Source organism: Seriola dumerili, unplaced genomic scaffold (assembly GCF_002260705.1).
Source record: "Seriola dumerili isolate Sdu_G_001 unplaced genomic scaffold, Sdu_1.0 BDQW01001815.1, whole genome shotgun sequence".
Taxonomy (NCBI): domain Eukaryota; kingdom Metazoa; phylum Chordata; class Actinopteri; order Carangiformes; family Carangidae; genus Seriola; species Seriola dumerili.
In genome coordinates this window covers 195,485-212,160 of record NW_019176070.1, presented here as the reverse complement: position 1 = coordinate 212,160, position 16,676 = coordinate 195,485, and positions in this window count along the sequence as shown.

Genomic DNA, 16,676 nt, shown 5'->3' with positions numbered 1-16,676 from the left:
TAGCTGATAAACGAACCATGAGCACTTCCACAGGCAGGCAGGCTGTGCATGGAATAAGCTGCCATACAAGCAGATCCCTATCAAGGACTGTAACTATAGCTTGTACCCGAATTTTAACTTGTGCTCGTCTGCTAAACAGAGCAGACAAGCTGCCAAGGAGAAGGTTAAATGAGCTGTTTGGTCTGTCTAAATAAGTAATTGAGAATTATGTTAATGTGGCTTTTGACAAATTGTTCAATGTAAAATGACAATGTCATTTTATCATTATTTCATATTCATCATCATGCAGAGGGAGGTGTGCTGTCCATTTGGATTGGAATGTAGGGCGTAGACAAAATAACATGAGAAAGGACCAAAACTTTAAAGTAAGCGCCACTGCTACTAAGGTGTGGATATACTAAATCGTTCATATCCCAGTTTGTTACTTTTAAAGGATAAGGCTGGCAATAACCTATATTTTTCTCCTTCTACTCTCAATATTTCCTCGCCCCCTTACCCTGTCTACAGCACTGAAGATCTAAATCTTTGAAAACAGGTCACAAATATATGCTTTCATTTTTTAGCGTGTAGTGGAGCCTAGCCATAAAAACAACTCTGTGCTTCCAGTTCTGCTAGAAACAAGCTAATCGTGGTTGGCTCTCGCCTAACTCACACTGCATCAGAAGATAGGGTCTGGGGGCTGCAAAGGTTCGTCTCTTTCACAATGAATAGCAGCTGTCTCTGTCCCAGCTTTTTGAATCCATATGTGTGAGCTGTCCATTAGCCTTGTTAAAAAAAAAAAACAGCTGGTCTCTGTAGATTTTTCAGCAAATGTTACTGAAACACAAATCAGCAGTGCATTTGTTGGGGACTATTTTCAGCTGTGACTGTGGTGAGTGTTTCCTGCAGCAGGATGGTGTATGTAGGGGTTGACTCAAAAGAATACCACAGAGCCCATGTTCGTCATAATGAAGGAAAATAACACTCATAACACACACACTGTGCAACTATGTGGCTCATTGATGTGTTTTTGGCAGTTTTTGGACAACACAAAAGGTCTATGGCAAAGGGGAATAAGCCATATCAGGCTTTGGGTAGACAGGTAATACTTTAGCAGGATGAACATATTATTTGTTTTGGTCTTTTTGGTCTGATCCCCTAACTTCTGACTGCTGTTCATCTTTGTCGACAGTTTGTTTGTGTGGCAGATGGGAGTCTGTCTCTTCATTTATATATTCAATGGTTTTGCAGTTTTTTTGGACTGAGGCACCTGTAGTAGTTGTAGTTGGGGCCACAAATCATTTGGCCTCTTTGGAATCATTCAATGTCATTGTTGGTTCTTTAAAAACTGCATGTGAAAGTGGCTTGTTTGATTGTTAGACCTCTTGCCAAAATCAGCAGCTTTTATTATTTTCTCTTTTATTTTCTCAATTGTTGTAAATCCCCGGCTACTCTGTGCACCTCTATGCCACACCTAATCTATTCTCTAAATTGGAAAAGCTGAAGAGTGCTGCTAGCAGAGAAGCAAATTGCAAAGTGTATATTCGAATTACTGTTCAAGGATTGCGTTTAACCTCCAAATGGACTGCAAGTGTGGTACTGGTATCCTCACATGATAACACCAGACTTGCTAGAGGCCTCCTTAGCATTGCTGGTGTGTAACCTATTGCAAATCAACAAAATGAGGTTGTAAAAATCCTTGTCTGTCTGCCTGATGTACAGTAGATGAAGCATTTTCACTGTCCATGGTCCTGAAGACAGAAGTAAGCCTGTGTAGCTCTCCATGGTGCCGTAACCAGACACTAGAAGGAGAACCACTGAGGCAAATGACTGCTGTGAATACTAATGCTGCGAATGACCTAGACAGAACATTTGGCAGAGACTTGGAAAAAGATGGTTGACCCTAAATGAGCCCAAGGAGAAATCCAGAAAGGAGAGAAGAGAGACTTCAAAATAGATGACATTAAGTGGGCAGATGGGAAACACAAATTTAATAGACAGAGGTAGAGAGGGCCAGGGGGAAATGAAACAGACTAATGAAATAAGATGTTGGACAAAGAGAGATAGAGAATATAACTGTACCCCACAAAGGGGGTGGCTATCTCCAGTGTGCACATGTGTACACCATGTCTAAAAAGTGAACTTGCATCACAAGCCGTGCCCTCCTCCACTTCCTCCTTACCTCCCCAGAGACTTAGGACAGCCCTCATTATTTATCACGAGTGGACACAAGCTTCATTAGAGGGCTAAACCATGCTCTTTCTCCTGGTGACTCATCCTCCATCGCACCATGTCCGTTTTCTTCTCTGCTGGTCAAAGGTGGCGGGATGGTAATTGTCATTCTCCCCAGTTAACGGGAATCCCCGCTGTCACATCGTCCTCCCACGCCCATGTGACATTCAGGCAGCAGCGATAAATGAGGCATGGGATCCCGTAGATGATGTGGAGGATTAAAGGTCTTAATTCATTGGCGTGATGAGGGGGACCACCGCACAGACAGTGCACTTGCTCATCCCATCTATCATTATTTTCTTCCCTCTTTCTTTTGATCATTTTTTCAGTCATCAGTTTATTCTCCTCTGACCTGAAACTTGAAATCAATTAATCATTAACGTACAAATTTGTTGGGTTAATCTTTTCACTTAGGATCGAGCATTTTGTGCCAGTTCAACAGCAGATTTCTTGAGTTTTTACTCAACACCTGATATCAGCTGCATACAAAGCTTTCCTCCCCAGTGTGTACAGTGAATTGCTTCAGCGGCACCGTGAGTACTTCATCCTGCAGCATTGCATGGTGTTGACAGTGATGAGATGGCCCTTTGCTCTACAAAGGCAGCTATCACTGTCAGCTCTGTCATCTGTATGCTCCTGAATAAAAGCAGGCTCTCTTCCCAAGAAGAGCCAGAGCAAAGCTATTTCAGCTATGCGGTCAAGCAGTTACATCTTGCTCTGCAGTGCTCTCTGACAGCAGAGGTTGTTAATTCACACACACGGCCCTGGTTAAGTGTAGTTAACCAGTACCAATACATAATACCGAAACTGTTCCAGCTTTGGCAGAAAACTGTGTGTACAGGTTGCATGAAACTGACTGGGGAAAAATATCTTCATGGGATTTTTAATGGTAAAAACATAAAACAGATGAATGTATTAACAATACATTAAGTGGTTGACCTCTTTATAAAGTTTGGTGTTTGCAAAGCTTTGTTCTTGAATAGAATGATGGATTAGTACTTCTATTCACTGGCTCTATATCACACAGAACCATCCAGTACAACACAAAAAAAATCTGATCTAAGAAAATTGAAAAAATCAAGTCGCTCTTATTTAGACGTGGCGGGAGATGAGTTGTCGTGTATATCTGCCCACTGCAGTGTAAGCGATTGAATTTATGGTGTTTTAAAGGGTGATATAACTCTAACAGGGCAGCCCTCCAATCTCATTACTGGTCCAGAATCACCTCTGAGACTAATGACATTCGTGTCAGCTCTTGAGGTTCAACCACAGCGTGTGTGTGTGTGTGTGTGTGTGTGTGTGTGTCTGCGTGTGTGTGTGTGTGTGTGTGTGTGTGTGTCTGCGTGTGTGTGTGTGTGTGTGTGTGTGTGTGTGTGTGTGAAAGAAGAGGGAAGGCCTTCTCTGTACGTGACACCCATGCCTATCCCCACCTTGTCTCACCTTGATACTGCAGCACACCTCCCTTCTTCCATTTTCCTCCTCTTCATCCTTACCTCCTTACTAAATCACTCGTAACATCGGCTCCCAGGTGACATATTTCCACTATGGTGCTTAATAGGTTCCTGCGCTCGCTGGTTGGCTGAGGAGCAGTGGTTTGATTCTTTAAAAGGTAAAGGAGAGACTGGTTAGAGAGACGAGGAAAAAGCTGATGAGAGGAAGAGAAGGTGTGAAATGAGGAGAGAAGGAGAGAAGAGAGTGGAAGAGATGAGAATAAATGGGAGCAAAAGTGGAGAAACAGAAATGGGTAATGTGCAATGGAAAACAAAGGAGATTGGGGTGGCAGCTGCAGGAGGAGATAAGAGTCATGGCCAAGGTAGTAGGTGAAAGAGGGATTGAACTCTTTCACTTTGTATCTTGAATCTGTTTGGTTGGATTTACTGTCCAGTGCAGTTCTTGGCTATGTCTGAAGTTACAGTGTCAACTAGCAGGGCACTCAGAGAGCAGAGACCCCACCAAGGCCAATGTTAAACAACATACATCAGACTTCAGAGAAAAAAATTCAAATTCATATTAAATGATTCGGATCTGCCCCAAAATGTAATGGGTTCTTACCCATGCCTCATCTCTCCGCCAAGTTCGTTGCAAATCGGTTCAGACACAGGTGAAAACATAACCTCCGTGGTGGAGGTAAAAATGTGTAGTTTGAAATTAAAATCCCTCACATTTCCAGAAACTGAAACCCCATTTTTGATATTATTTATGGTCAGCGTTTTTTCAGCAATAACCACTCAATTTATGTACAATCTGTAAATACTTCCCCGTATATTGGTTTCCTTTGTTAGTGGCAGAGGCCACCACTCCTGTGCAGGATTCAATTTGGTTCACACACACAAGTGACACACAGTTACTGTTTGTAATTTTAGGTTAAATTTGGCCTTATGTTGGCACTGGATCACCAAATAACCATTTGGATGCACTGTCTGCGAGACATGAATGTCTGTACAAGTTTGTGCCACTCCATCCAGTTCTTGAGGTATTTCACTTGAAAAGTGAAAACTTTGACCTGTTGTTTGGATTCATCATCTGAGGACCATGAATGTCCAAATATCATGGCAATCCATCCAACAGTTGTCAAGACACTTCACTAAAAATCAAAAATGTACCTCATGCTGGTACTAGAGGAAATATCAGGGGATCACCAAAGTTGTCGTCATCATCATAATAATCATCTGGGGACCATGAATGTCTGTACCAGATTTTGTGGCAATCCATCCAATGGTTGTTGTTGATATTTCAGTCTGGACCACAGTTCAAAAGCCAGAGATATTCAATTTGGTATAAAAGAGAGAAGCAGCAGATCCTCACATTTAAGAAGCTGGAATTAACAAATGTTTGACATTTTTGCTAAATAACTGTCTTGATCTGTTATCAAAATTGTTGCAGATTACTTTTAATTGACTGATAAACTAAACAACTAATCACTTCAGCTGTAGATCTTTCCAGTTATCACACAGTCTTTGTAAATTAAGCAGGAAAATCACAAATGAACTAACATTGAGACTGGTGAAAGGATAATTATATAAATGTGGTTGTTTCTTTCAGTAAAAATGTCACTGTTTGGCAGCCAAATCTAAAATCTTGTCTCATTGGTACTCAGGAACATTTTAAGGCATGATCATTGCTCTCAGCGGCATGAAGAGCACTTGAAGTCCCCTCTTGAGGTAGAGAGGTGCATGCCACAACTTCACTAAGCCATAGAAAAGGGAATAGTACAGCTCTGTTAAATCATGAATATGATGTGATGTGTGTATGTCTGCATCATATAAAACTACAAAACAATCTTAGACACCATAAAAAGGCTTATTAGTTTGTCAGTATAAATGCTACAACAGCATGAATGTGTTATTCTCTTCTCTCAGTGGTCGCCTTCTGCTGTAACTCCTGCAGAGTAAGCAGGTATTAGAATGCAAACAAATGTGAGCAGCTCCTCAGGAAGCATCCACTGGGTATATTTAAGCTTTGCCTAAAGTGAATGGAGCTCCACTACAGTGGTGTTACTCTGCAGATGAATGAAAGACTGAAGCCAGCGCTGGCTGTCCTCCCAGAGGTTGAATGATGAATTATGGAGGCCTGTTTGTGTCTGTTTACCCAGACGAACGCGCCCTTGCTCGATTCATTTTGCTTCCAGTGTGTATGCAAAAGACAGAAGGAGGGAGAAATGCTAAGGTTGTAAAACGGAATCTCGGTGATGTCACCAGACATCAACTGACAGCAGATTTCCTGCTCACACTCGCAAACAAACCACCCCTTACTCGGTGCATACCAAAAACCACCAGGAACAATGTGTCCTTTGTAGGGAGGGTAGTGATTTACTGCTGCTCGGGGAAGCTGAAGCTGAATGTGAAGCCAAAGTGCCACCAAGTGTCTGTCTGTCCTCTGCTGCAGCCTTCCTCCCTGCACAACCGCTAACAGGCAGTCAGAGGCAGAGACGAGCAGAGGTACAGGAATGTGTAACAACACACACCAGCTGACACACATAAAGAAAACCAGACGTTTGGAGGAGACTGGTGAACTAACAAGTAGACAAGTAGATCAAAACAGGCACACATACAGACTGCGATGCATAGAAATAAAAAAAATCAGACTAAACAAATAAATAAGGTGGGGTAGATGCATCATATGCTGCATGTCACTGTATGCAGCAGCCCCATGATTTATAAATAATTAAGAAGGGTCATTTCCAATTTCAGTATATATTATGATATGACAGATGTATGCAGATTCACTGAAATAAATCAAGCTGATGTACAAACCAGTGAACCGTATTCATCTGTTGACCATTGTTTTAGACCAAACAAAACTACGTGATGCTTGAAGTGTTTGCTGACCAGAGGTTTGGCTCAATAAATGAATATAAATTGCAGAATGTTTTACCTCTCATTGAGAAATAAACTTCAAATACTGACTGTACTAGGTTTGAATCCAATATTTGAATAGTTGTCGAGATATTTCAGACATTCATGGTGCTCTGGGGATGAAACCTACTGACATTGGTGATCCCGTGACTTTTGTGTTAACTACTCATTAGTGCTATTTAAAAAGCTAAACTGGTGATCATGGAAAAAATATTACACCTGTTTAAGATTAGTGTGTTGAGTGTCATTTTTAGCATGTTAGCAGATATTAGCATTTAGCTCCAAGAGCCAGTGTACCTAAGTATATCCTCACAGAGCTACTTATGTGGCTGTGGACCATTATAGCAAGCTGTAACAAGAAAAAGTTGTAAAATTAAAACGTGAAACATAATTCTATCATTTAATGATTCTGATGAAGAGAATAAACACTGATTTTGAATTATCGCCAAACCTTAGTCCTGTATTGGCTTATCAGAGATACATCAATATTGGCACATGTTGTCTGATGAGTAACAAGAAATTTCAGAACAGAGATGCCAAAAATGTTTTTAAGGTGCTGTAGAAATAGTGTTGTCATGACACCTGTGGTGTCACAGGTAAAACAAATCAAGCAGATTGAAAGGCAGGAAGACAGTCGGACAGAGATGGATGGTGCACAGAAAATGGATACACTGAGGAACAAACAGACAACAAATGGCAGACGGATACACAGACTGACAGGGCAGACAGCGAGATGACAAAGGGCACATTGATCTGATTAAACCTCTTTGCTTCCCACCTCTCTGCTCTGTCTCGCCGCTTGGCTTGGAAAAGGTCATTTCTTTCTGACTCTGTTTCTCACTCACTGTGGCCTAATGCCTCTGAGGGCAGCCCTGCCAAAACACCTCAGATCTCTATGGGTTGGCAAACAATGAGAGAGAGACACAGTTTCCTGTGGGTAGAGTGGCTTTCCTGCAACAAAAACAAAAGAGAGGGGGAAGGCAAGGATAAGTTTAAAAAAAAAAAAGGGAAGGAGGTGGTGACAAGGTGCAACAAAGGCCTGGATCAGTAAACTATAATGAGATTGAAAAGTGGCTGAATGGGAAGATGTTTTAACTAATGCAGAGCAGAGAGGGGACAAAAAAAGGCACAGAGAGTGAAATCCAGTGAAGAGTACATACAGAAATGAAAGATGGAGGGGAGGGGGGCTGGCGGTGACAGCCCATCCAGCACAGAATCGAACGGACAGGCGAGCGAGCGAAACGGGAGAAGAGAGTGATAAACGAGCGGTCATCGGAGAGCTGGGTGGGTGAGCTATGGGAGACCCTGGTGCTGACAGACTGTGCACTCCCTTAGACCCCAAGACACTGATACACACAGTTCCACACACAGCAGTCTCAAGGGGAAGGGCGATGCTACAGTACATGTCGATGACAGCATGAAGAGAAATGGATCCGTGTTTACAGTGTTGCTCTCGGTAAAAGAGTGTACACATACAGTCAAGCCATATTTATGACGAATGACAAATGTTGAACACAGTCTGGAGAAAACATGGAGGTTATATCGGTGACATTTAGAATTTTGGAGCTAGGTATTTATGCCTTAATACAGTATCCCCATAATACTTACTTAAAAATGCTACCAAAATACATATTTGAAAAATGGAGTCTAAAACATCAAATGGAAAAACTTTCTTTGACAGTCAGAATCCATCCAGTGAAATGCATCAGTGTGCTTTCCCATTCATCGTTTTCTGCTTCTTGTCAAATATCATTCAGTAACTTTTCTCCTCCCATGATCCCACTGCTACACATCTCTCCCTCGTGATTTGCTTGTTGAAATCACAGCTCTCAGCTAGTTTTACGTGATCCGGCTTCAGAAACGGCAAACTGGATCCTGACGTTTCATACAAATGTTGTTTTGCAAGTTGGGTGAATCTACCCATGTTTCCCGGGGTTTCTTCTCACAGAGTAGCATGTCCTAATCAGGGATCTAAAAGAGTTTTCGTTTAGGTGTTTGCTATGTGCCGCACAAGAGATGAGTTCAGTGTTCACTTGTGAACCAGAACAGGGACAAGCGGGCAGAGAAAATGATTTATAATAAGAAAACACAAGACTTAAAAAAAAAGAACACTTTATCCACCTAACTAGGATGGCAATGAGGTAAAAGTGTATTTGTCAAAGCCTCTGTAGGGGTGAGCAACCACACTAAAAGTCATCAGAACTATTTTAAATGTACCAATCCCAAAATACAAACGCCTGACCAAACCTGAAGAAGCCTGGTGTAAAAATACATTATTCACGTCACTGCATACTGTATTCGCTCTTATTAGGCTCTAGCGGGTACGTGGGAGTATTTCTGATGTGCAGAGAACATTCAAAAAAACCCATAGTTCTGTTTCTATGGGGGGAAAAGTTGTTCTTCTTTTAGCAGCTGCAAACCCCGGTGACGTACTTGGACAGCAAGGTTCTCTCACCTCGTGTTCCCAATCAGCAGCGTTAGCAGGATATTATTAGCCTGGCAGAGAGCTGATAAAAGCAGCAGCTCTGCCCAGACCTTATGCTGGATCAACCAGCAGCTGTGACTCAATCTTTGTTTTCATCCTGACCTCGCATGGCTATGTGTCTGCTAACGTACTACACAGCACACAGGACCCACACTCCCACACACAAATCTGTAGCCATATTCTTAGTCTCACTGGGTTTTTGCAGTCTCATATCCAGGCCCACATAAACTGCCATTTGTGTATATGATTTTATTTTGAGCTGGCAACATTAGTAACTCGTACTTTTCTTTTCTACCCTAAATCCACATGGAAAGTTGATATTGATTGTTATTCCTCTTGCATTTGGCTTAGTGAGGCTTGAAAGCTGTGCTCAAGGGGCAGTTTGAGACATGATTTAGAAGTAAACAGTATTTAATCAGCAGTGTTCACTGGCAAGAGATTTTGGGATAAAGTTGATTAAAAAAAGTTGATTAATGGTGCATAAATCATTGTGGCTTGTTCTCTTGAGTGAACAGTAGAAGTGTCGGTCTCCCAGTCTCAAAATGACCCGTTTGTAGACACACTAGTGGCCATGTTTGTTGGTCAGTCAGTCGGCCACTACTTTAATTTGGACTAAAATATCTCAACAACGATTGGATGGATTATTGTAAAATTTTGTAAAGACATTTGCGGAGGATGCAATCCTAATGAGTGTGGTGATTCTCTGACCTCCTCCGTCCTCTAGCGCCACCACAAAGTACACCTTTTTGGTTTTGAATCAACAATACTTTGATAGAAACATTGATGTCCCCCTCACTCACTTTGATGATCTTTTCACTTGATCTTTTGACTTGAGCCATCATCAGGTTATAGTTTTAGTTTGTCCTATACTTTGGATTACAACCAAATACCTGCAAAACATCACACTCCACAGCACTGCTTAGTGCTAATTAGCAAATTTTAGCATGCTAACATACTAAGACAGTGAACAGTATACCTGCTAAACATCAAATTGTTAGCATTGTCATAGTGGCATGCTGACATTGGCATTTAGCTCAAAGCACCTCTGTGCCTTGGTGTTGAAATGTGTGACTCTCAGGTATGTTTCCTAATAGTTCTTGGCATCAGGTGGTAAAGTAAGTAAATCTTAAGTGAAATTTCTACGTTAAAATGTGTCTTGCATGTGGTTTATTACTTTACGGTTGACGGACATTTCCTCAAACACAACAGACATTGTGACGCAGTTATATTAATACCCTTCTGCACAAATTAGAAATTGGTCCTTCCATGATTGCAATGGAATCAAATGCCCAGGTCAGAGAAGTCTTCATTTAGATTGGCTGGTAGGAGTTTACTCATCTCTGGTGATTAGTGACAGGAGACTTCTGAGGCTGTTTTTCCATTAAGGCCTGTCTGTTAAAGTCTAGCTTGGGTGCTGAAGCCTAAACTGTTGCTGTCATTACCTGAAGAGCTTAGAGTTTGTGTTGTTTAGTTTGTGTAAACCAGTACAAATTTATAAAACAGCTCAATTGGAACCACACATTTAATTTCAAACCTGAAATTTGATATTTGTGAGAATCTGGACATAAATATCTACTAATGTTAAGATGAGGAAAAGAGAGGACGTCTAAGATAAAAGATGCAAGAGTGAGTTTTTTGTCGTTTTTTTCAGTGGAGATATAGTGTAGGGAGTACCAGAAAAGAATGGGAACCCATAGTATATATGTAGAGCACATTTTGCAACAGCTCTATACCATTATAAATCCCAGCAGAATTTAGCTTAACAAAATATAAATATGTATTAAAGGAATTCTGTAAATTAAATAAGTCTTTCTGTATTGGTTTTGACTCCTGTTTAGTTGATTCTTGATTATTTATGTTTCAGATTTTCCCTTCAGACCAGATACTTCTTCCTTCAAACATTCCTCTTCTCCTGTGATCATAGCAAAGGCAGAAACCTGTGTGGTGGGCGAATGTTTTGTGGTTATTCCTACGTTCTCATGTCCTGTTTCCCTGGTTGCAAATGAATTCATCCTCTCAGACAGTAGCACTCACCTACAACAATGATATTCCTACAGGCAGCCAGCAAATCTCAATTATATTTCAGCATTTTCTCATGGGTAATCAGGTAATCAGCGATAGCTGACTGAGTGTTTTAGTAGTGTGCACTTGTGTGTGTTTTGACTGATTTTTGCAGTAGTGTGAGGGTGTGTACTGTATATGAGAGCAGTTGAGTCATGCAGAGGTTGAATCCTGTTATGTACAGGAGTGCTTCAGCAGTGTATTGAAGTGTTCCATCACATTTACTGTAAACCTTTAAGTATTTATTTCTGAGAGTCGAACTATGTGTTATGTAAAGTAAAATATGAATCATCACTTCTGGGGCCCACATACTGCTGGAAAAAAACACCCTGGCAGCAACAGCTGCATGTTGATGGTGTCTGTACCGGTACAACAGACAATCTCATTTTCTTCTTATCGCTCCGTCCTGTACAGGCCTGAGGCAGTGATCAGCTGACTCACGCTGAGACAGATTGAAGCCCAGACAAAAATAAAAAAGGGAAAAAGCACAGAACCCTAAATTACTGGACCCTACTAAGCCCAGAGATGAGGGAGCAAGTTGTTGGATACGAAGTTCTAGTGAAAAATGACTTTACTCGATCTTGCAGCTCTCACACAAAATAAATCTAGTTGGCATTTGTTTTCTGTGCATGATACAACAAAAGAAGTTATCAATATGTCAATATTTTGGGAAAGTTTAGATTTGGCTCTCTGTGCGGATGACGCTCTGGTTCTTTTAGGATTAGCTTCTGCTTGAAGCCTGAAATGTAGTTGAATAGATATTTTTGCACGAGCTGAACTGATCAGTTGATTCACTGATAGGCAATCAACAGAAAATTAATCAGCAGCTATTGTGATAATTGATTAATCATATCAGTCATATTCCAAGCAAAAATGACAAAACTCCCTGCTTCCACCTTCTTAATGTGCAGATTTGTTGATTTTCTTTGTCATATATGAAAGTAAACTGAATGGCTTTAGGTTTAGGGCCTGTGATTAGATGGAATAAGCAAATATAAGACATCACCGTAGAAATTATGAATTCATTTTTTTCATTATTTTTTAACATTTTATAGACTGATCATAATATTATGATAATATTATAAAGTGATAACTTATGTTATGAATTGACGCTATACAAATAAAAATTGACTGAACAATCAATAATTGTCAGTTGCAGTCTTAATTTTTCATCTTTATTGGAAATTGTATAGAGTAGCGGTCCCCAAACTTTTTTCAGTGGGGGCCACATCAACTTTCCTTTCTGAGATGGGGGTTGAGGTTAGTCTATAACAGGAAATGATATGGGCCAGGGTGACAACCAGTATTATTGTGGAGATTACAATGATAATTTGTTGTAGCTGCCCTTCGTTTGGCTTTGGCACCACCTGTTGATTTGCAAAAAAAAAGTAATAAAAAGTCTTCACATGTGTTTATTTGAAGTACCACAGATACTCCATTTATTTTATAGAAAATAACAACACAAACTGATGGTAATGCCGGGGGGGGGGGGGCGTCGCGGCCGCTGGCCGCGGGTGGCTAGCTCTGCTTGCTGGGCGCAATGGCTGTGCGGGGGGGGGGGCGCCGCGCGGGCGCCGGGTTGCTCAGCTCTGCTTGCTGGGCGCAATGCCTGAGCCGGGGGGGGGGTGGCGCCGGCGGGCCGCGGGCGGCTAGCTCTGCTTGCTGGCGCAATGGCTGTGCGGGGGGGGGGGGGCGCCGGCGGGCCGCTGGGCCGCCGGGTGGCTAGCTCTGCTTGCTGGGCGCAATGGCTGTGCCGGGGGGGGGGGGCGCCGGCGGGCCGCGGGCCGCTGGGGCTAGCTCTGCTTGCTGGGCGCAATGGCTGTGGCCGGGGGGGGGGCGCGCGTGCGGGCGCGCCGGGCGCGGCTAGCTCTGCTTGCTGGGCGCAATGCCTTGCTGTGGGGGTGGCGCGGCGGGCCGGGGGGGGTGGCGCGCGGGCCGGGGCGCTAGTCTGCTTGCTGGGCGCAATGGCTGTGCGGGGGGGGGGCGCCGCGGGCCGCCGGGACGGCTAGCTGCTGCTTGCTGGGCGCAATGCCTAGCCGGGGGGGGTGGCGGCCGGCGGGCCGCCGGGCGGCTAGCTTGGCTTGCTGAGGCGCAATGCTGTGCCGGGGGGGGGGGCGGCGCCGCTGGGCCGCCGGGTGGCTAGCTCTGCTTGCTGGGCGCAATGCCTGTGCCGGGGGGGGGGGGGGGGGGCCGGCGGGCCTGCCATGGGTAATCTCTCATATGCTGAGGTGCACAGCATTAAGACTAGTGTGAATGTCACAACGGAAAAGTTTGTCCAAAGTCCACAAGTTGGTGTCTACGGACTCGGCTCGTCACGCTGAGTAACATATGTCAGCCCCAGCCTTCTGAGTCGCTCCCTTCCGAACAACACAAACTGATGGTAATGTTCAAGTAAGAATGAGGTGATGTGATTTTGATTTTGTAAACAGGTACAGTTAGTTGAGATAAAACGGTAAGTGCCTGTCTTTACAGGTAGTGAATAAATATTAATACAGAATAGTGGTCAGAATCAGGTAGAACATGTTCCTATAAAAAAGACATTACTATAATACGACATTTTTTAATATCTATTGCTATTGAATCAGTAGGCTTACCATATCAGTGTGAGCTGTGGGCCTTGCTTCTGACTGGTGAGGAGATCGATGTCAGAATTCCATTCCAGTTACAGCCAGTCTCAGAGACTGATGCAGGTGTTGATCTGTGGAGACTTCAATCTCGTCGGATTTTTTATCAGCTTCATGTGTGAAAAAGTTTGCTCACAGATATATGTGCTGCCCAAAAACTGTGAGACATCTTTGTTTGCGTGCTTTCTTATGTGGGTTAGGTCTCATTTTGGAGGGCAGGCATAGTACTTGATCAGACTGTTGGGGCTGAATACGTCTTTCAGCACATCACAGGTCTGCAACTCAGCCAGCTCAAATTGAAGAGAAGGCAGGGTGTCGTTGTCGTTGATGTCGGCAGCAAAAGGGTTCTGGAATGTGCGGATTTCTTTAACGTGGACATGAAGCTCACGGAACCGCACACCGAACTCCACCCTCAGTGTTTCCATTGCGTCCTTGCACTTCTCGGTTGGGAACGGGACCGCCGGTTTCTCAGCTGAGAGGCTTCGAGTAGCAGGGAGATGGGTGAAGTCTTGTTTTTGCACCTGTCCAATAAGCAGCGCTAGTTTAAGCTCAAATACTTTGATGTGGGAATACATGTCAGATTAGTTTTCCCTTGCCTTGGAGCTGCAAGTTGAGGCCGTTTAAAATTTCTGACACATCTGTTAATAAAGGCGAGGTCCCATTTCCATTCTGTGTTGATCAGCTCTGGGACAGTTTTTCCCTTTGTCAGGAGAAAGGCATTGATTTCGGGTAGCAGGTCGTTGAAACGCTTCAAAACGCTGCCCCGGCTTAACCAGCGGACTTCAGTGTGGTAAAGCACGTCTCCGTGGGCTGATTCTAGCTCGGAGAGAAAGGCTTGGAACTGCCTGTGTTTAAGTCCGTTTGCTCTGATGAAGTTTATGCAGGACACAACCACCTTCATGACAGATTCCCACCTCAGAACTTTGCAGCTTGACGCTGGCTCGGTCACGATCAAAGTCACGTCAGAATATACCATTGTGTGAGGAGGTGAAGATGAGCCACTATTAACTATAAATAGCTCATAACTATGGTCAATTTTAATTAGAATGCCAACCTTTAAGTACGGATATGTTATGATGTTATGATAGGAAAATGCAATTTAATAAAAATTGGTTGATGTTTAGAGGGATTGTCTGGGATCGTTAAGTGGGCCACTCCAATTGCTTTGGCCGGATGTGGCCCGCGGGCCGTAGTTTGGGGACCCCTGGTATAGAGTATTATTGGACAGAGAGAGAGACTTGATTTTAAGCGATTCCTTGACCAGATTTCAACCATCGCTCCAACTGATATTACAAATATTGTATTTTTCATTATTGAGGAATAAATTAGTCTGTAAAACATGAAAAAGCAAAAATGCTCATCACAACTTCCCAGAGTTCAAGGTGAAGTCCTCAAATATTTGACCAACACTTGCAAAGAAAACAGCAGACAAAAGAAGCACATTGTCACATTCCAGAAACCAGAACCAGCAAGTGGTTGGTATTTTTTGTTGATGAAATGGGGTAAATATTAATTATCAAATTTGTTCTTCGTGAAATCTCTGATTGACTCGACTCATTCATTGGTTAATCAGTCAATAATTTGAACCATAGATACTTAGCACATTGAGATGTGATGATGAATCTTGATCTGTCTCATTTGGCCTGTTCTATTTGCACTTTTTCTTGACAGCAATGGTCATTGGCAGTATACCAATAGTTAAATTAATACACTTGAATAAGACATATACAGCAGGTGTCTGTTGGCAATTACAGGTATAAGTGTAAGAGTAAACATGTTGTTGTGATGTACGCATGTGAATGCACGCTCCCTCATTTGCAGCTGAAGCAACCCAGTGAATAGACATCTTTTTTTTTTCATTAAATGCAAATTCCACATCACTGTTCCACACAACACTGAGATATAATGAGCTAATTTATTATATGTACAATATATATAACTCCCCAGTAGGTGTAGCCACTGAGAAACTACATCAAGCACCACAAACACACAACACACACACACACACACAACAGATTCTTGAAAACACTCAATTTGCATCTGTGCTGAACTGCAGACCGGAACATCAAACACACACAAAACCGATTATGTGCAATAAAACACTTCCGAGACAGACAGTTCCAGAAATTAGTCTGCAGTCACGCAAACATTTTTACCTCAAATGAGTCTCGGTGCTGCAGTTAGAAGAATCACATCCATCAAGAGCTGTTCACTAAGGAGGGAGTTGTGTTGGGATCGGCTGCTGCTTCTGTGCTGGAACAAAGCACACGTCTGATGTTATGGATGGTAGAGACAGATTGAGAGGGAAAGGTTTACACAAGCGGTGGCTACAGGGCTGACAGAGCTCCGACCTCGAGGCTAGTGAAGGGAAGTGACTGCAGCAGAATCATTTCACCTGCCAGGCCTCGGAATCGGGGTCAGTCGGAAATGATTCCTGTGGTGTTTGGTGGAGAATCTCAAGTGTGGTCAGACCTGAACTCCGCATTCAAGATGTAAACACAGAGAGCCGTGTAGTCAGATTGATTATGTTAGGAATGTGTCCGTCTAAGAAAAAGACTTAAAAAAATACCTTCACACTGCTTCCATTTGTGGGTTAACCATTGTCATATCCATGTAGAATAAAAGAGCAGAGAGTGAGAAAGCTACATGCAGGTCGTTTTTTGTGCATTTAATTGTTCCTGAGCACCTGCAAAGAATTCATGGATACAGTATGTTCCTCCTGACTGTTGTCTGATCACTGACCAGCTGCAGTGGGACACAGAAAATTTAATCCAATGCAATTAGTTGATGGAGATCAAAAATTAATATATATTTTCTTTTTGCGTATAGAGTGTACTTTGGCTGAAGATTATTATTATTACTATTGATTAATGTATTGATTTTTTTGGAGTAGTCGTCTCATTTTTAAAAAGTGAATGTGGAACAACTACAGTCATGCTA